Below are 21,261 nucleotides of genomic sequence, written 5' to 3'. Positions count from 1 at the left end.
GAAGAAAAGTATGTAAGTTCCCAAACCAAAACCATTTGCAAGGTGATGTACTTTCAGCATTATTTGTATTACCACTTTCAAATATGATTTTGGATGGCATGAAGAGGAAAGACTGATCTGAAGCTAGGAAGGCAGTGCTAGGCAAAAGTGCTGTGCATATGCAATAGCCTGGGAAGTATACATGTTTTCTTGGCTGTCTGGTTTTGAACAGATTGGTGGTATGCTGTTGACTTTTATTTTTTTACTGCACTGTAAATCTGCTAAACTCCTATGTTTTGCTGAAGTTTAAGCACCTCTGAATTTGCACAATTTGAAATGGAATTTGCAATGCAAGGGAGGGGGGGATGTTGCATACATAAAAGATAGAATTTTATTTATGGAGACCCATAATAATGCACTGTAGGTTACTGAAGTATGCAGGATGAACAACCGTTATAATAATAACATCATAAATTTCTAAATTGCTGTTAGGGAGTAAGGCTTGGGAAGGCTGGTAGCCAAAGTACAAGCATTTTCCTGTAATTGCTCTATAGGCATGTAAGTCAGAGTCTTTTCTTCTTTTTTTTTCCTTATATTTTTTCCTCAGTGAGCGATGCCAGCTCCTTCAAGCCAGCTTTTCTTGCCTCTAACATTCCTGTTGCATGTGCAGAAGACTTTGAAAAATACTTTGTGTCTATCTGTGCAGGTATATATACATACAGTTTTATTTGCTATTATTTGGAAAAGCCTAAGAAACCTTTTTTGTTTCAAGAAAATTGAACATGAGATTTGAAATACATGCAGCTTGTACTGTCACAGCACAAGGCTTCCCTGTTTATAAAATGGGATTGTCAGAACTCAGGAAAAAATTGTGCTTCTTCCTTGTTGCTGTGAATTGGGAAAATTGAATCAAAGAAATGATGGATTTTTTTTTTCAAGTATCTGGTGAATAGGAGCTGTTGGTAATAACAATCTCAGCAGTTTCTAAGCCTCTCTCTCATGTACCTAGCCTCCACACCCACCTTGAACATACACCTCATGGCTCCTTCGTTTCTCCTTTTCCTCCTGTTTCCCTAGATCACTTTCTTTTGTCCCTTCTATGTAGAGTGGGAGCTGTTTTTTCTTCCAGGCTGTCTTTGCAGAAGGAGAAGCCTCAGAGGGTGACATGTTCTGCTCGTGATGGTGTTTGTTGAGCTGGATGGTGATGCGGGTGAGCTGATAGTTCTGCAACTGGAAAATATATGCAAGGCCACGATCAGTCCACATACCCCTCTACAAGTCAGCACCAGAGATGGATTTATGAATCACAGATTAGTCAATAGCCTCCTCAACATTAAAGAAGGCACAATCCCCTAGCAGTTTTCAGGGTACTGTACTGAAGGGTATTTTCTTGCGCACTGAAAGGTCAACTGAGAAACAGTCTTTAAATTATGTGCTGTGCCAGGTCTTAAAACTCTGTGCAGCTAGCCTGTATGTCCACACACTGGTATTGAGAGTATTCTTGTCACTTGTTTGGTACTAAGGCTGTTTTTCTAGATCACCATATCTTCAAATCTAAACTTTCCTAATACCACAATGCTGACATTTCTTTTCCATGCTCAGTACATCTTAAAACTGTTGGACTTCTGAGATATCCAAAACTGACAGAGAGTTTAAATGCAAGAAAAATGCAGTAAAAGCTACTGCAAATGGTTTTTATGGGCCCATATAATTCAAGGGGCTTCTGGCTGCTATAATAGCTTTTTTCAATCAAACCTACAGCTTTTCTATATGTGGTAAACCACTGTGTAATGAAGATAACCTTGACAAAGTATTGGAATAATAAGGCAAGTTCTATCGAGTTCGCATTCCTAAATTATTCAGAGACTGTAAAAATGTACATTGAAATATTTTGTGCTTCAGTAAAAGTGCCCCAGTGCTAGTCCTTTTACTTTAGTGGATGCAATGGTTTCAAAACCACATTCTCAGGCGATTCTCTAATTTATATAGGACAAAGGCTTTTTGTCAATGTTTGTCACTGCAGAGTCTCCTGATGACACTTTGGAGGTCAGGCTTGGCAGCTGTCCCTGGCACAGGAGTGCAGGTGAGCCTGCAGACCACAGCTGGGGTGCCAGGCTGTGTGTGTCTGTGCCTTGGAGCAGTGGGTGCCAGCACAGGGACACCTCCTCCGACACTGGGCTCTGTCCCCAGGGTCCCTGCCAGCCTCTGGGGCCAGCCGAGACTCCTGCCACCTCCAGCATGTCTTGGCTGTGGCAAATCTCAAATGACTTTGAAAACTGTCCGCAGCTACAGTGGGATGGGGACCAGGAGGCCCCACTGCCCTACAGTGGCCACAGAGCCAACTCTGGGTCCTTCAGCCCGGCAGAGCCGAGTGGTCTCACCACGAGTGGGCAGGATGGACAACTGTAGCACATTTTTAAATTCTGTCAGGGAGAAAGGCCTGGTTTAACAAATCTTTGCTTGTATAGTCCCTGAGCAGTGCTCCTGTTCTCACTTTAAGCCTTCCTCGTTGCTCCTGCAGCTGATCCATGTCCCCCAAGCAGAGGGACCCAAGCTGATGGACATGGAGAGTGTGGAGAGCAAACAAGCACCTGTGTTCATTGAAGCTCCAATTGCTGCTTGGGTCAGTGTCAAACCCCAGCAGAGATGTTAGGTTACAGAACAGAGGCCCAGACACCTTTTCTGAAGTCTGAAAAATACCTGTGCCACAGCAATCACTGTGACAAATCAGTGTCTTTTGTTGTTGTCTTCAGGACAACTACAATTTGACCCACAGAAAAGAAAAAAATATTAGAATACTAAATATCTAGAGGATTATAAGAAAACTATGGAAAAGCAATGTGAACTATGAAAATCTCCATATATACACTGAAGGCAGATTCATTAGCCAGTAGGTCAGCTAGGCAGATAAGTTAAGGTGAATAAAGAAAGAATGTTACTGGAATGGCAAATTATTTTAAAGTACATAATGATTTCATATATCAATACACAGGATAAAATGTCCCTCTGCCATAGATAGATGTAGAAAGACCGTATTTAAAGCTGCCATTTAATCTTTGTTATACTAAAGCTTCCATTTAATCTCTGTTATTCTACTTCTTAGTTGTGTGTAGGAAAAGGTAATATCTAGTTAAATGAATTAGAGCTTCGGAAAATTAGTTTTATCTTATTGGTGTCTGAAAACACTATTATTATGCTATTATTATTTCTGATACAGTAAGCTCTGATCCCAGTCCTATATAATACAGAGAAATATAGGAAGATAGTTCAAATTCCCAAAAGCTTATACTGTAAGGTCAGTATGAACTGTAATATTCATGCAGGGTATAACTGTGCAACAGGGTGAATGCTGTATTTTTAAACTCAGGTGGGAAGAAGGAAAAAACAGTGATTTAGCTGTAAAAACAAACAGACAAAACAAAGAAGGAAAAAGAGGTGATACAGGGGAAAAGAATATGAAGAGATTAATGGAGGAAATGTGTTAGGGTTGACATGAAAAAACAGAAGGAGTAGCTGGAGGTAGCAGAAAGGCAAAGCAGAAATACAAATAGAATTCAGAGTAAATACTATAGAAAACTGCTTTGTCCCCTTATCAATGTTGAAGGTCAAGGTCTAAAATGTTTCTTCAGCTGTTCTTGCCAATGTAAGCCTCTGTCTGCTTCTATTCAAAATAAATCCCAGATGCTATTTAAGTGATGGCTGGCATATACATTTCAGAATTCGGGGAATGCTAAGCCTTCTTCAGACATCATCTTCCAAAGTGATTTACCATGGAATTGAGCTTTCAGTGACTCACCTGGTGGGATTATAGTCTTGTTCTTCAGTAGTAAATATGGCAGAATGATTAAACAACGAGATTAAAGTAGTGCTTATGCTTCCTTATTACATTTCCTGCATATATTTTAATATATTATTCTTATTTTGTTGTGGTGCTCTCCAAGAAGATAAAATGCTTATAGAAATTCCAAAGACTCATTTTTGGAAGGCAGTGGGCAGCAAAATGTTTCCGTCCAATGAGCCTTCAGCTGGGGGTCTGACAGACATATGGCAGCAAATTGTGTCTGTTAAAGCAAATCTAATCAAAATGCAGTCACTTCTCCTCTCCTATCAGATTCAGCATTAGATTGTTTAAACAAAATCATATATGCATAAATTAGTTGCCATCTCCATAATGCCTTTAGGGCAGGCAGTCACCACAGACTGAGTGAAGCCAGATGGTTGGAGGGAGGATCCCTCAGCTGACGGGCAGGAAGAAGAACAGATCATGGCTTGACATTCAGACAGTGTGGCTTGGCCAGCTTCATGGGCTGCAGCAATCTGGGGTTGAGCCTTGCAATGAGGTCCCTGCACGTAACCACTGGTTTGTCCTGGAGTGTGGTCCTGTGCCCCATGATGTTCTTCAGAACCTTTCTTTCCTCTGCCCTTGTGGGAACTCAAAATGTCCCTCAGACATTTTTGGAGGTTCTGGGTCCAGGTCAGAAGCATTTGAGATCCTGGCAGGCAGCTGGAAACAGCTGTGATTTTGGGTTTGAGCCATGGAATGATTTACCAACCTTGCAGGAATAACAAGAAGTCACAAAAGTTTAGATATTATAGTAGAAGTAGTCACAAAGTAAGGAAGAATTTTTTCGTGCTGTACAGGGGGGTTTTAATGCTTGTACAGGGGGTTTTTAGTTTTGTACATGGGGGTCAGAGGTTTTAAGATGGAGGGATTTGGGCCTACCCTGTCTTATTTCTTCTTCCTTACCTCCATGTTCTTGGTGATGCTGGCACTCACAGATTGGTTTAGAGTAGAAAAGCACCATTTAATATAGGTAGTAGGTATTGGGGACAAACTGCAAACATGTAACACGTAATGTACCATATAAAAGAGAGCAACAGCCCTGGGCTGGGGGAAAGAAGAAGCAGTTGGGAGTCAGAGAGGATGTCAGTGTGTGTGTGTGCCTTTGCCTGGGCTGTGAGCAAACTGCAGCAGCCTGACAAGAAAATCTTTTAGATAACTTGCAACAAACAACCATGAGACTGAACAACAAGAGACTGCTGAGCCTTTCTTTGGAAGCACGGGTTGGAGGAGAATCTTTTCCACCCCACGAAGCCACCTGTGACCTAGGGTGGTCTTCGACATGCCCTGCCTACAGAAAACTCAGAAAGAAAGAATCTCATCTGCTTTGCATTTTGTTTGCTCATGCTGTGGAAATGAGGACTGTCTCTTTTGTTCCTGTTTGACTCCATGGAAAACCTCCATGCAGGTACCTGTGCGTTCAGCCCTTTCCCCACAGGCCACAGCACCACTCAGCCAGCACTTTCAGGATCTCCCTTAGATGTCATCAGCAAACCTCATCTGGGAGCCAGACTGCCTGAAGGCAGCAGGCAAGTCCTGCAGGGACAGCAGGGCTGACAAAGCTGCAGCAGCAATCCCCATGATTTAGGGATGAAGGCTGAGAGGAAACCTCCAGGTGTACGTGCTGAACACAGCTGAGAGCACCTCTCGGGTCTCCTGAATGCACAGACTGCTTCAACAAAGCCATTTTTGCATTTTTGCCATGTTGCCACATTTGCTGTCTCACTGGAATTATAAAATTGTCATAGAACCAGAAAACTGGGAGCCCTATAGACAACTATTCTTTGCTGACTAATATATTAAAAAACTTCTTTATTCTGCTTTACTCGGTTCTAGCTTCTTTCCAAGCAATTGTGAAAACTTTGCAGCTTCCAAAATTTCAGAGGGATTTTCTGTCTGTAGGTAAAAAAAAAAAAAAAAAGATTAAAAAAAAAAAAAAGAGAAAATTCTTCCTCACAATTAGAGAACTTTTCCAACAGTGGCAGTCCCACAAGCCTGTAAGATTGCAAGGTCATTTTTGTATCTTGACATAGGAGATGAATACTGCTTACTTTAAAACAGGAGAAAACCAATCAGCCATTCTGATAAATTCCTGTAAATAAATAAACAGCCTCAGAGACTTAATTTCAAAAAGTCCAACTCTTATGGCTTCATCCTCCTTTAGTTTTGCTCCATTGCTAACCTTTTCAGAGCAAAGAAAACAATTTGTCTCCACTGACCATAGCTCACTGGCTCCAAGCAAGGTCTAGTATGGCTGTGATTTATGTTCTGGACCTGCAGGTGATAGCACTTTGTGTTCACGCTCCTGTGGATTGGGTTTTGCCTGCTGATGTCATGGCCTAACAGCTCCTGCTTTAGAAGTATGTTCTCAGCTTGGCTGGTCTCTTTCCTTTTCAATTGATATGTAGCTTCACCTGGTCTAAAGATGAAAAAATTCAGCTTATGACCTCCAATACCATATGTTCTTTCTTCACATATAAGAATAAGTGAAAAATGGCTGCCCTAGTAGAAGAGTGACCTAGAGTATCTTAATTACAGTGAGAATTGGTAGAAGATGCAGAAAACCTTTCCATTTTTTCTGCTTGCTGCTTGGTTGAGAACTTGCAAATTCATTCTGTTCCTGCAAGGCGAGAATCACTTTTTCCTTTTTCCTTTTTTTCCGTTTTCATAATTTGATTGAGTGATAGATAAAATATTCTATCTCTTTCACTTTCATGCACAAACCATCTCCTTTGGTTGTGACTTTCCCTCAAATGCAGAACTTGGAGAATTCCAGAGATCCCTGCAACTACTTAAAGAGGCACTGAGTATCCCCAGCTACAAATACAAGTCTTTTGTTCTGCTGATCTTTGCTAAAGTGTGTGTGTGTTCCTACACAGTTTGCCAGTCACTCTGATATAATGGATATCACATATGCTAGCTGTCAAAACAGCAGAATTTACTATAAAGTATAAATTAGAATCAGGCACATAAATTTTAACCTGTGTATTGTGCCTCTGTCATGTCATTTAAGAAAAGCAGAGAAAATTAGCTTCTTAAAAGCATTTTAAAAAGACCCTAGAAAAGCTAAGGCTCAACTTAGAAGCCTGGTCTAGAAAATGAGCTATCAATTTGCTTGCAGGTGGTCCTGACAGCAGATCTGGCAATATGTTTGTTTGGCTGCTGTGGTATATATTAAGCTTCAGTGCATCTCCCTAAAGGTTTAGAACATGAATGATTTCTAAATAAGGGAGGCACATTACACTTTGAATAATTACCCCTGCAGCCTGTGACCTGCATAGGCAAAGATGCAAAAGAAAGGCAGTTTTTAGAAGGAAAAGTCTGCTGAAAAGAGCAACTTTAATCTGGAGTGGCTCTTATGCAGCTGTGGCTTTGTAGTCAATAAATATGGCATATTTCCTTGCAAATAATTATGTGATTAGGTTACTGTAATTTAAGAAATAAATAGCATTTTTTTAATGTAAAAGTCCATTTAAAAATATACATTTAATGCCCTTAAATATGGCTTAAACATGTACTGTGCATTTTTATAGTATTTGTTTCAAAGGTTTGTAGGAATATTTTTCCAGCTCTTTCTCTTGGGGGTCTTGAAGTTCAATGAGATTATTTTCTCCACCTATAATGAGGAACGTGAAACATTTTTTCCTCCCACTGTATTTCAGGAATCTTGCTACCCTTCTTGCCTATTCCTGGTATTAACCAGCACTTACATAATGCTCAAAACAAGGAGAAGGAAAGAAATAAGCTAGCCAAAACTACTGAGCAAACCTAGGAAGAGAATTAAAGTTTTCTGACTCATTTTCATACTGTTTACACTAAATCCCGCTGCTTCTGGATGGCCTGTCACCTTAACATTCATTGTACCAAGTTGAGAGCTGATAAAATAACTAACACCTCATATTACATTTAGAGAAAACTCATAAAACTTTCATCTACCTCTTTTTTTATTTGAGACAGTCTTGAAAAGAAGCACAGACATTAATCCAGCTAACCCAGGTCTGATAATGCCCAAGGAAGGAAATTTTTTTATCCACCTTTTTTTTGGCAATGCACCTTAATTCAGATCTAAACCTCTCAACATAACTGTGCAGCCTCCTCATTCAGCTACCATGTAGGTTTCAGCAGTTTGTAAAACATTCCAAAGTTGCTGTCAAATTCTTGGAACTCTGAGATATAAAACACAGGCCTCAGGTTTTGTAATTTGTTTTCTGTAAAATAACAAGTGAAACAGTATTTGCTTTTTCTTCAATTTCTGTCACTTCTTTATGATTTTAATTCTTAGGATAATTTTTTTTTACAAAACAAACAAGTCCTCTAAAAGCATAGTGGGCAGCTGGCCAGAAATAGCCATAAATGCTTTCTCAGCAGTGTGAAAACACTGAATTGAAAGACAGATGTGGTACAGTGCCTGAGAAAGGATGGGAGAGTTGACATGATGGCTCCTGCAGAAATACAGAAAATGGATATAAATCAATGGAGGAATGCAATGTGCAGCTATAAATTTGCAGGAGGCAGACTAAGCCCCAGAAATCCACGGCCAGCTGAGAAACTTGATTCTGGATGCCAGAGGCTGAGGTGGACACATCTAAGGTGGAGAGATCTTAGATGGAAAGGACTAGGAAGTAAAACCTGTATTTCTGCTCCAAAAGTATTTGTGGAGTTCTACACACAGACCTGGAAAAGGGTGTGAATAAAACCATAGGTGGAGAGTAGAAGCTAATTTAAAAAAAAAAACAAAAAACAAACAAACCAAAAAAAAACCCACCAAGCAAGACTGTTTATGTGACCAAGATATACAGAACACAATAATTGAATATGTCTTTTAAAGTCTCACTGCTGCATCACTGATTTTAACAGGATGGCAAAACTTTTATTCATTAAAGACTGAAAAATTTTCAACTCTTGCTTTTGATTAATAGCACAGTCATCAGCTAAGCAGGGGTGTCGTGCTAGATTACAGCCTGTATAAATTATTTGTGAACAGAAGCAAGTAATATATTCTTACACCTGAGCTAGTCACTTTTAGCATTTGTGAAATTTACTTCCCCAGTTCATATCATCTCACCAAGTCACATATGAAGTGAAATTAGAAACAAAAAGTCAGGCTATCATCATCCAGGCATTTGTCTTTTGAAAACATACACAATAATGCTTGTAATGGGGTCTGCAGTACTTTAACATTTAAAAGAATCGTGTACAGAATGGAAATGTTCTGTAAATAAAATAAATGTGCAGAAAAAATCTAATTTACTGCCTCAGGACATCTTTATTTTTCTCCTTTTTTTGTAGGACCCATTGGCTTGTGTGAAAAAGGCTTTTGGTTCACTGTTGCATTGAAAAGTTTCTGTGCCCAATTTTGTCATTCTCATTTAAACTCGCAATATGGGAACAATAGCAAAATTCATATTAATACATTCTTAAAATCACATTCCCTCCTTTCTTTTGGTAATAAAACACTTCATTGAATGTGAATTTTCTGGTCTGGATAATCTATGCTTTCTCATCTCAGTAGTTCAATTTTTCAATGGAAAGGAATAACAGTTAATTTTTTGATGTTAACTCTATATAATGTACATGAAATGAGTCAAAGAATGAGTGGAAACTAATCAAGCTTATACCTCAGAATAATCCTGGTTGAGAAAAGGTTTCTTCATTAATTATACCTGGCCTTGCTACCATGAAGTTTTAATGAAAAGAAAAAGGTGGCTAAAACTATGGAGGATTTTGATTAATTCCGAGTCTGTTATTTTCATCTGATCTATGCTTCTGGCCTTAATAGGGACACCACTGATGATCTGAAAGCACACATAAGGCTGTGCCTACATTAGCAAGTGAGTAGCTCAGCAGGAGCACAGCACTAGATCAAAGCAGTTGCTGCAGGAGCCCCAACATTAAATGCAATTTGCTCCTTTTACTTTAGGTTCCATTCAGCCTGGCCTGCAGAATTCGTGCCCCAGCCTTGTATGGGGTTTGGAATTGTCCTGAGCCCACGCCACTGGTTAAGGCCCATTAGGGTTTGTAGTGCATTAACCCTGCACCTGAATCAGGGTTTCCTGCCCAATTTCATCTGAAAGAAATCGAGTTCTCTTGTGCCTGAATTGCTCTGCAAAATGGCCCAAAATGCTAATGCAGACAGAGCCTGTGCCAGCCAACAATATGTATACTTTTTTCCTATCCTTCTGCAAATATCATGTCGACTGGAGAACTTCACAAGTTTCTAATTTGAATTTACAAAACCACGGATATTTCAAATTATGTTATTTTCTGAATACAACTTGAGCTAGCAGTATTATGCATAGATATTCTATGCATAAATTGTAGACCAAAATCATATTGCCTCCATATCATAACTAAAGGGTGGATTCATTTAGTGCAAAACACATAGTCAAGGGGTTGGTATTAACAATCAGTGCAACAGAGCTCCAAAAATTCATTTTAAATGCACATAGTGAAAGCTATTTATGGAGTGACTGAGCGAATTTTGAATGCAGGGCAAGATTGTATATTGTCACTTTCATGGAAGTTATTTGCTTCTTGATATTATAGCAATCTGAATATTTTCCTTATTGTGCTTACATTTTTTTTTCTTCAAATGACAGATATTCTCTTGCATCTTTATAAAGATTGGGCAGACTATTTTAAGTGGTGATCATTTTTATTTTTATGCCTACATCTACCAATATATTCCTAAATTCTCCAACTCTTGAATCATCCATATCAAACTTACAATGTTTTGTATATTTGTGATTTTAAAAGTGTCTTTCTTCATTGAAGTCTGAGATACCTCATTTTACAAAAGCAGTGCAGTTATATGATATGTAACAAAAGAGCCTTTTTTTTTTTTTTTTTAAGTGATAAAGACTTAGATACACTTCAAGGAGCCACATAAGTTGTCATTTAAATAAACAGGAATGCCAGTAGTTGCCATTTCACAGAATCGAGGCAATTCTATATTGGAAAGAGCTTCCCTTAGGAGTTTGTAGCATTCCTAGTTTCACACTATGGAATCTACTTTCTGTGCATATTTAAACCAAACACATGTAAGAATCTGCAGGTGTCCCTTATTTCTTAGTTATTCTCTTTACACCCTGAAGTATATTCTGAAGCCCGTTTGTCATATTAGCATTGCATTTCCAATTAAGATGTTTATTAAAAAAAAATTTAAAAATATATTCTAATGGCCAGATAAATTCCCTCCAAGATAAAAACTGTTTACCAGGAAAAAACATACTTCACTTTTGTTAAGACATGTAATACATTCAATACAATTAAGAAACACCATTTCAGTTTAGGGTATAGAAACACCCACATTGCCTGTAAAATGGAGCTGTTGAACTGGACAAAAATGCATGTACCTAGCAAGGACTGTTTCTAATAGAGAAAACTCATCCTTTCAAATCAACAGACACTTCTGCAGGCTTTCATTCTAGACTATAGCTTTTCCCATATGCTCTCAACTGTAACCAATAAATCTAAGCACATATTTACTCTGCATGCTCTACCACACTGGTTTTAGGAGAATACAGGAGTTCTAACAAGTGTATGAATAGGCAATAAACCAGGACCCTTTTGAAAACAAACCACTCTTCTTAAAAATTACTACATGCTGTCAAGATAGATGAAGAAATAAGGAATCAATATAAGGTATTAATCGCTTCAGAATTACAATTATACATATTTCTTTAAGCACATGCCTAGAACTAGTAAATTATTGCATTTGAAGTCAAACTGCAGATTAAACTTGGAGCATGCAGAGGGAGGCAGACAAAGAGAGGGAGAAAGATGAATCTATATCAGGGGGAGGGAAGGGACATTTTGATTTGACACATTAGAATCTTTATGTTACTGTTCTGCCAGTAAAGAGCCTCTCTGGAGGTGTATGAAAGATTTTGCACTTAAAACTAAACTGGAAAAATAATCTTCTTTGCTGTGTAGATTAATGTTAGGAAATTTTCCTTTGCTTGTCTCAGGCAGTTCTGATTCTCTCTGCATACATTTAAAACTGCTTTTGATTTTTCTTAGCTTCCCTAATTTTGGGTTCCTGAATGTGCTGGTCACTCCGTGAGGGAGGAAAACAGGCACAGGTTTGTAGCTCGTTTTTTATCTCTAATTGAAGCATCTTCCACATTTGTCACAACCTCCAGATAGAAGGAACAGGGAGGAAAAGGGGACTTTGTGTCAAGCGGGCACATGAAAATGAAATAAATCAAGGATCCAAAGACACATCTGAGAACAAACTATTTAAGACTTGGTTTCTCGTGGCTGCATTTCACCTTCTTCTCCTAAATTATATAACTTCTTATCATTATCATGAGGACATTTTAATTATACATCATACCAAGTCTTGGGTCCTTCCCTGTCATAATTTGCACTTTCATAGTCCCATGTTTAAACATCCTGCTTTCACTGTGCACTGGTTTCTGCCTTACAGTATGTTTTGATTATCCTTTGGTAATATTTCTGTTGCTTCAGCAATCAAATTTAAAATCAATCTTCCTTCCACTCCCCACTTGCTGTTTCCCAATTGTGGTTGCATTGGTGATGGCAAGTGCTGAATGTCCTTCAGTTAGTGAAAAAGGAAAAAAATTAAACATTCTCTTGACTCTCTGAACTCGTTTGACTTTGCCCCACACTCTTCTACAATTTAAACATATGAATCTGAGGAGCCAGAGAAGAAGCTGAAGAAAATGTAGATGGCAGAAAGTATTTTTAGATCAAGAAACAACAGTCTGTTTGCAGAACTAGTAGCCACAGTTAGGAATGTAAAACCCAACCACTAGCAGATTTACTAGTTTAAAAACAAGTGCAAGCCAACACAATGGTAAATCCCTTTCATCCCTTTGCTTCCCTTTTCCTAAAATTAGTCATTATACTTCTGTACGAGCATTTGTTTCTTGTTTTTATAAAATGCAAGTCAGTCTTTAAATTCCCAGCCTTAATGACTTGCAGCAGCAGCGAGTTCTACAGTCTACTGAAAATACTCTGAATAGATATTTCCACTTACCCATTTATACCATCTCTCATTTTCCTTGCATTTGCATTCTTCCTCCCTGAAGCAGTAGAAAAATTATTTAATACTGTTTGAAGTATAGGAAGAATCTAATTTTTGTTTTCCCAGGTGAATACTGTGAACACTTTCTGTGCTTCAGATGTATTGTACCTGATGACAGCTTCTGTGAGCTGTGTCTGGTCTTCCTGAAGTTCCTCACTGTCCACTCTGGACTTCCATAACCTAAATAACTTCTGCAACCTGTTAACTTTGCTACTTGAAAGCAGAAAACCTTGGTCTCAGGTGTGATTTTGAGGCACTGTTTTCCCCCAGCAAAAACTGACAATTTAATTCTAGTCTTTCTTTTCTGTCTCTTAGAGAGTTTTGATCCACAGCAATACTTTAGTTCACAAATACTTGTTTTCCTTACTAATTTCCTGTTCAGGACCTTGTCAGAGGTCTGACTGAATAAACTGCCTGCTGTCTATTGCTTTGGAGACACTCACTGAATTTTAGCATATCAGAGAGACTCTTCAGAAAACTCAGCAGGATAGGCTTTATCACATCCTGGTCTTTCAGGTGTTTACTGTTTTACTTTTCTGATATAGATGTAATGTTTATTCATCTGTAACTTTCTGGATCACTTATGAAGCCTTTTTAATTAGAGATATAAAATTTGCCACCCGCTAAGCTACTGATATAGTAGGCATTTTTAATTAAAGCCTGTGCACTTTGTTAGCTGCTCTGCCCTGTCAAGATTTAGAATTCTGTGATGTCTATCCTTCAGGACTGTTGACTTGAAGCTTTTGAATTATCAGTTTCTCTCAGCATCTTTCCTTATGGTAGCTCGATCATCACAGCTCATCATCCTCATTGTCAGGCAAAGCAAGCTGTGAAATCCACTCATTCTCTGCAACAGAGGCTGGTACAAAGAAACACCTCTTGGAGGCATCTGCATCCTCTTCATTTACTCTCTGTCAACAAGGACCCATGCTCAACCCAACCAGCAGCTGTGAATTTGAAGTTTCACACATGTCCATGCACTGAAATCAGCCCTAGAATGTCCATTCACCTCTAGTGATGCCCACACAAAATGTAGATTGGTGAGCACATTCTCCTCTTAACCTCTTGGGTCTGAAAATTTGTAACCTCAAAGTAAGGGCTTCTCCCATGGTTTTCCTTGTTCCTCCCAACTGAAATACAAAATTAACTGTGATGCATGAATTTCCACAATCTCTGATGTATTCTTTGAGGAAAACTATACCTATTTAGCCGTACTCTGATTGCACTCATATGTTCTGTTGTAGACAAAATAGAAAAATGCAGCATAAATATAAAGTTTGTTTTAAATATGTATCAGAGGAAGAGAATTGGTAATTCTATGCATGACAAAAAATGTTACTCTTTACTGAATTAAAATTCTGCCACCCATAAAATAATAATTATTTTTTTTGTGTGAGAAAGACAGAATTTTCTAGTTACATTAATGTAACTTAATAACTTGCCCAAGGGGCACAGAGCTGTCAAAAGATTTAAAAAAAAATCCCACTCCAGAGTTTTAACTTTCAGATCCCAAATACAGAATCTCTTTGCTAATTTCATAACCAAGAATTCCCATTAAACTTCTCCCAGAAGTCACGAAGAATTGGTCTGCTCTTAATATTTACAGCAAAGTAAAAGGCCTCTTAGTACATTGTCTAATAATGTGTAGCAGAAACTCTTGATGGAATGTCACCATCTGTGTCTGTGCCTAAAATGGAGCTTACTTTTGAAGATATTATTTAAATTATTCTTTACCAATTAAAGTACCAGAGTGCCAAAGTGATGACAAGATTTTTCCTGTCTATTCCTTTAAATTATGAGTCTTTTTTCATATTTTCCCCATCCTCTAGAAGTTCATGGGAAGTAAATTTTCAATGTAGTGACATTAATGGGACTCATGCAGTTAAATTCCTATGCATCGCTTTGAAAATTTACTTGCTAGTGTACTAATAAAAATTTAGGTCCTTGAATATTTATGATCCTCTATGGGATATCATAAATGTAGCTCTTATTTAAATAAATAGGTGGAAAATCTGCCATGTGTGCAGAGTTTACTGGCATTCATATAATTGCAATCAAACTGCATTGTCCAAGAGTGTCAGATTAATTTCCATTGTTTCATTTGCTGTTTGACCCTACCCCCCTTGATAATTGTAGATTTTCATCTGGATTCCATTTCCAGAATTTAATCTCCCACTAAGAAGGACATAAAGATAAAGACCAAGAGCACGGGGAAGGAAAGCATTTTAATTGGAAAAGTATAATTGAGGTGCTGAAAGCTGCTGGTTTCCTGGGAGCTGCACAACTGATGTCTTCTTGGGGTGGCCTTGGAAATTTCCATCAGCTCCTGGTTGGCAAGGGATCTCCTGAAGGTGGGAAGGGAGGGACAGGGATGAGTGGTGCAAGATTGTCATGGGAGATTGATTTAATCCTAAAATTTGGCACTACAAATTAGGCTGCTACAAAACTGTGATTACTTCTGGGTCTACTCAATGCCCATAGCTGTAGATGGGCCCTAATAAATATCCAGAAACAGCTTCTGCAGCTGGATTGCTGTAGTGTCTTCCTGATGCTGGGTGTTAATCACACACTATAAGAAAACATTCAGATTCACTCTGACATGATTTATCTACATGATTTAGCCCCTTATACACACCACATCTTTGCAAGCCTGGTTCTCTTGCCTTGAGGTACTTTTCTGATGGGACAGGAGCCCTGCCCCATCATACATGAGAGAGGATGGTGCCCAAGGGGATAATATCCAGAACCAAAGCACTCCTTCACAGGAAATTGTGATTCTGTGCCTCAGGTGCCTGCTATATCTTCTGTTCAATACTCCAAGCACAGTGAGAGTCTTATTAGCTAAATCACCTCCTGTTGCCCTAGAAATCACAAGTCAGGATATCTCTACATCCATGTCATCGTGTAGGCTCTTAAAAGGTGCCATGTCTTCCTGTTGACCTAATTAGTAATTTATTGCTTTTTTGTCTGCAACACTTCTAGAACAATATAGTCCTTGGAGAATGAAATGTTTTTGTAAATGTTACCAGCTGAATAGTGGCACCAAAATAGAGCAGTGACAGAGCACTTGTTCATCTAAGGATTCAGCGGAGGAGGAACCACGAGCTGAGCTATGGCAGCCTGACAGCTTGAATTGTCATACCAGCAAAGCTTAAGTCTTCATCATTTTTATCCTTTGAGAACATAATTAGATCTACCTATTAAAATGATATCTAACAAAATCAAAATTTTCATACTAATTAGAATGAAGAAATAGCGTATGACTAAGGAACATTGATTTCTGTCTTGTTACTCAATTACTTATCCACCCAGAAAACTGTCATTTTAACAATGCTTAAATGCATTTCTACTGATATAGAAAGGACCTCACAGGGACAAGAGTAAGTTTAATAAAAGGAAGAGGACAAGAGTGAGAAACAGACTCTGGGGAGCACAGCTGGAAAATTCTCTCTTAAAATATTAAGCTAACAGCTACCTTTTTTCTTCTTTTTTTTTTTTTTTTTTCCCAATTACCAAAGTGTTGTATCTTTTCTAAAAAGAGCCCCAAATCAAAACCACAACCCATGATCCATTCATTGGTGTTCATCCAATTTATACAACTCTATCATAGACTTGTTCTTTTAAAGACTAGATTTCTCCCTCAAGATATGCAGGTGTGTATGAATATTTGATTCATCCAAATTTTAGGGTGTTTCTTTTGTAGAAACACATCATAATTTAGATATGTTTTACTGCTTCAAGATTGTTGAAGTTTGTACTTTGAAAATATAATAATTCTTGTAATAATTTCCTGTTATTCCTTTAGGGAGCTGAAAATCAACTAATCTAACTTCATTCTTACCTTTAAAGGTTCAACCTGTATCTCTGATGTGTCAGCTGAAATGGAGCAAGTGTTTTGTGCATGTGTGCATGTGAAGGGGAAAAAAAAAGATAAACAAAAAGGAAAAACTCTAGGATACGTTGTAGTTCCTCTTTCCTTATCATGAAGCAAAAATGGCAAAAATAGGAGCATTGTTGCTATGCATCTCATGGTCCTTGCTCATGTCCCCATGGTAACTAGCAGAAGTAATTTGCATTCTGCAGAAGCATCAGGGAGATGCATGTGTGCAGCAGTTCAGAGGGATGCATGGTCCAAAGGACATGGTAAATATGGCCAGCTTTGCAAAAAACCTAAAAGGCCACCCACAGGAGGCTAACAGAAGTCCTATTAATATGTAAACTTGCCAAAACAAATTTTCATTTTAAGCATAGTTTGAATATTCAGTAAGGGGAAAAGCTCTGAAAGTTTTTGGTGGTCTAACATACAGTTCATGATGCAGGCCCTCAATTGTTATCAGGAAGTAAAACTCTTCTGAAAGGGGAGATGCAGATTTGCTTCAACTTTACATTTGGTCCTCATTTTACTGCATTAAAAAGTTTAATTAATGTTTTCTTTCACTGTTTCATGCTTGTTTTCCTCCTCCCAAAAATTTCCTTCTCTCTGTTATGGCTTTTCAAGATTTATTAATATTTTTTCTATATGTGTATAATTATATTTTATTATAAATATGTTATGTATTTAAATATGTAAGGAATAATTATATTTATAGAATGATAATTATATCTCAGGATATACTATAAACATTATATATTTATTAATCTATTTCTTTAGAAAATGGCTATTTTCATAGTTAATGTCACTGATAACTTTAATCTGTATGTGTGTCGGGTTTGCACTATAGAGTTTTCATAGCAGGAGTGCTGCTGAAGTGGATTCTCTAAGAAGTTGCCAGAAGTTTTCCCTGTGTCCAACAAAGCCAGTGCCAGCCAGCTCCAAGCCAGAGCTGATGCTGGCCAAGCCCATCAGCGATGGTGGGAGCAACTCTGGGGTATGTATTTCAAAAGGGTGAAAAAAGCCCTGCTCAGCTGCGGCAGGAGAGAGGAAAATATGTGAGAGCAAGAGCCCTGAAGAGCCCCAGGCCAGTGCAGAAGGAGGAGCAGGAGCTGAGATTGCCCTGCAGCCCTTGGTGCAGACCATGGCGAGCAGCCGTGCCCTGCAGCCATGGGGCAGCAGGGATCCCCCAGAGCCTGGAGGATGCTGTGAGCCCACGGGAAGTCCAGGCTGGAACAAGCTTGCTCGCAGGACTTGGGACCTGCAGGGGACCCACTCTGGAGGGATTTATTCTTGAAGAACAGCCCCTATGGGAGGGAGCCATGCTGGAAGAGTTTATGAGGAGCTGCAGCCCAAGGGAAGGCATGATGTTGGAGAGGTTGGTGGGGACTCTCTCCTGTGGGACAGCCCCATGCTGGAGCAGAGGAAGGGTATGAGGAGTCCTCCCTCTGAGGAGTAAGGAGCAGCAGAGACCATGTGTGATTAATGACTGCAGCACCCATTTCCCCTTTGCTTGCACTGCTGAGGGGGAAGATAGAGAATTCAGGAGTGAAGTTGAGTCCAGGGAGAAGAGAATAGCGTGGAGAAGATGTTTTTAAGGTTTTATTTTATTCTTATAAGCCCGCTATGATTTGATTGGTAATAAATTAAATTAAATTCCCTGAGTCTAACCTGTTTTGCCTGTGATGGTAACTGGAGAGTGATCGTTCCTTGTCCTTGTCTCAAAACCCTTCAGCTTTATTTTCTCTCCCCTGTCCAGCTGCAGAAAGGAAGGAGAGAGAAGTTTTAGTCAACTCACCACAATATGCAATGATATCTCCTAAGAGTCCTATTTAGTTGAATAAAATTCAGATATAGTTGAATAAAATAACATAAAATTTTCAGATGAAAAAAAATTCAGATTAAATGCAAGGGAATTAAAATAAAGTAACAAAAAAGTACTAAGAAGAAAATAGCAATTCTACGTGTTGAGGAATTCTGACCTACATTTCATGTGCTTTGCATGCAGTAGCTTAGATGAGTGCTGAGAAAAGGCTGAATGTTTTATATTTCTTCCATTTTTTAATCTATTTTCTTCTCTCTTGACTATTCTTAGTGCTGAAATTCCAATTTCTTTTCTCTTCAAGGTCTTAAGGTCTAACTTCCTATTAGCCTTTAATGATGTTTCTCTCAGAAAATCCCACAAGAGTCTCTCCTAGTTTTTACAAGGCAGATTTGTGAATCCAGCATGCTGCAGAGTACTTCACTCAATTGCAGACTATCTGTTAACATTGAGTTATGGTTTTCAAGTAAGTGTGTATATGTCTGTATATATATATATGTATATCAATATATATGTCTCTTCTGTGTACTTGCACACACAGCCTCATACCCAGAGCTGGGATTTACTCTCTTTCTGCCTTGGAGTGACACTGTGAGGGTACAAGGCAATGTGAGGGTTTCTCTAGAGTGGGTAAGTGGCCTTTTGCCCCCAGCAAGCAGCCACAAGAATGGTGACTACCTGAAGATTCACCACAGGTAATCATGAGGATTATCATGACAGAAAACCTTCTCCATGAAGGAAGCAGAGATGAGATGGGAAAAAGCTGATGCTGCAATGCTTTAACACAAAGAGCTAACCTACACTCTCACAACCCACAAATACCTATATATTTGCCTCATAAAGCCTGGGGCCACATGCACCTAAGTCAAAAGATATCATTATATGACAAATACAGCAAACACAGCAGTTCTTCTCAATATAGTAATATTTGAACATCGGAAATATTCATATAATAGGGATTAAGAAAGAGAGGAATAATTTTTGTAGTCTTTCTCAGGATTAGCCATGCATTAGCACACTGAGTTACCCAAGTTCTGCAAAGCAAACTTATCATTCAGGCCCACTTGCCTGGCTTTAAGTTTGCTAGAAAAACCAAGTTCACTGAACTATACATTGAAACTTTGCATAACTGGGCTGTATTCTGAGCTGCTTCCTTGCAGAGTTTGAAACTTTGATTTTCAGCATTTGCCTATCCAGTTTCACACCTGAGTTCATACTCTGTGTGATCAAATCAACTTTGCTGATATATTTAGACTTTACCTGCATGAAGTTTTCTCTGCATGAACTGGAGTGAAGCACATTACTCTGTAGTTGTGCAGAATATTTGCACATCAATAACATCACAAAAAACAACGCATATGATTTATCACCCTGCATTTCCAATTTTGTATGCGTTGGTCTGAAGAAAGAAAATAATGCACTTTTTTTTGATGGATCAAACCCTATCCTATTATTGTAAAAATAGTTTTAATTATTGTATAATGCTTTCAATAAAAACACTTATTTTTGCCACCTGTGGTTTATTGACAGCTCAGGCATTCTTGATATTTACTTGAGGTAGGCTAAAAACCACTGCAAGGGGAAAGAAATGGTCAGGGGCTAGAAGATAAGGGTTCCAGTGCTATACATGTCTGAGAGTGTGTCCTTGGACAAGAGAACATGTAGATAATGCAGAGATACCAAGAGATTTCATTACCTAATGTTTACACAGCACTTTGAACTAACGAAGCATTACAGTGCAAAGCACCACTTTCAGCCATGGCACTTCAAGGATGCACAAAGGATCAAATATCCTTTTCACTTACACATTGAAGAGGACATCTGGTTTTGTTTTGAAGTTCTAACATCGTTTTGGCTTTTCATGTCACTTCAAGGTTGCTTCTTACCTCTTATTGACTACTTACTTCAAATTCCTTTTTCTGTGTCCTCACCTTTGTTGTAAAAATTGATTCAAGGTTTGCACACAGCTGCTTAACTGGGTGCTTGGAGGAAGGAATAATTCATCCTGAATAGGAATGTTCCTTATTTCAATAATATTTTACACTGCAAGAATATCCTAGTCCAGTGTTCAGTTTCTATTATTAGGGTGGCATAGGGTTGGCTAGCATTATCTTGAGTCTACTATGTCATAGTACAGAAAAATTTAAAGGATTTGGATCTTAGGTAACTTACAGTGATATGTAGGCAGTTTTGCATGATTTACTGCTTACAATGAGAAAATCAATGTTTGCTTTAAAAGGAACCTGCAAATGTGACTTGTATTTCATTAGTTTTCAAAGTCTGTGTTTTAATAATTTGAATTTTTTCTTTTTGAAAGCAATTTGCAAAATTTATGAGAGGCAGAGGGTTTTTTATTTCCCAAATGATCCTCTGCTCTCATCAAAGATTGTGTTCTAGCAACTAATTTCTGCAAGATGAAAGGATAAAGTTTCACCGCATTGTACAGAAGACACGTAGTAAAATTTATTTCCTGCAATGATGAGATTTGATTTTGTTGTTTTTATTTATTTCTATTTACTCAAGGTTTGCTATGGAAAGGCTAAAAATTTTAAACATTGTGGGACAGTTTTCTTTCCTGATAGTTCAGGGATGTTTGTAGAGTATTTTCAGGGATCCAAATCATACTTCAACAAATTTCACCAATAGCATAAGGTCAGTGAGATCATAAGCTTTTTTCCAAATTGGTCATGAACAAT

At 38.4% G+C, this 21,261-nt stretch overlaps 1 long non-coding RNA gene across 2 annotated transcripts in view; it reads right to left on the bottom strand.

The window, feature by feature from the left end:
- Positions 1-1,190: 1,190 nt before the first annotated feature.
- Positions 1,191-21,261, bottom strand: part of LOC110483256 (uncharacterized) — a 68,527-nt gene continuing 48,456 nt past the window's right edge. The window contains exons 3-4 of one of the 2 annotated variants that reach the window (XR_013342091.1): positions 18,415-18,502; positions 1,191-1,209 (exon numbers count right to left, since the gene is read on the bottom strand). This is a non-coding gene — a long non-coding RNA (uncharacterized LOC110483256). Of the gene's footprint in view, positions 1,210-15,082; positions 15,218-18,414; positions 18,503-21,261 lie in introns of those variants that run through there. The other variant, XR_004149027.2, reaches the window with a different exon arrangement.

This window comes from Lonchura striata, chromosome 2, assembly GCF_046129695.1.
Source record: "Lonchura striata isolate bLonStr1 chromosome 2, bLonStr1.mat, whole genome shotgun sequence".
In the NCBI taxonomy this organism is placed as follows: domain Eukaryota; kingdom Metazoa; phylum Chordata; class Aves; order Passeriformes; family Estrildidae; genus Lonchura; species Lonchura striata.
This window is presented reverse-complemented; position numbering and strand designations above follow the sequence as displayed.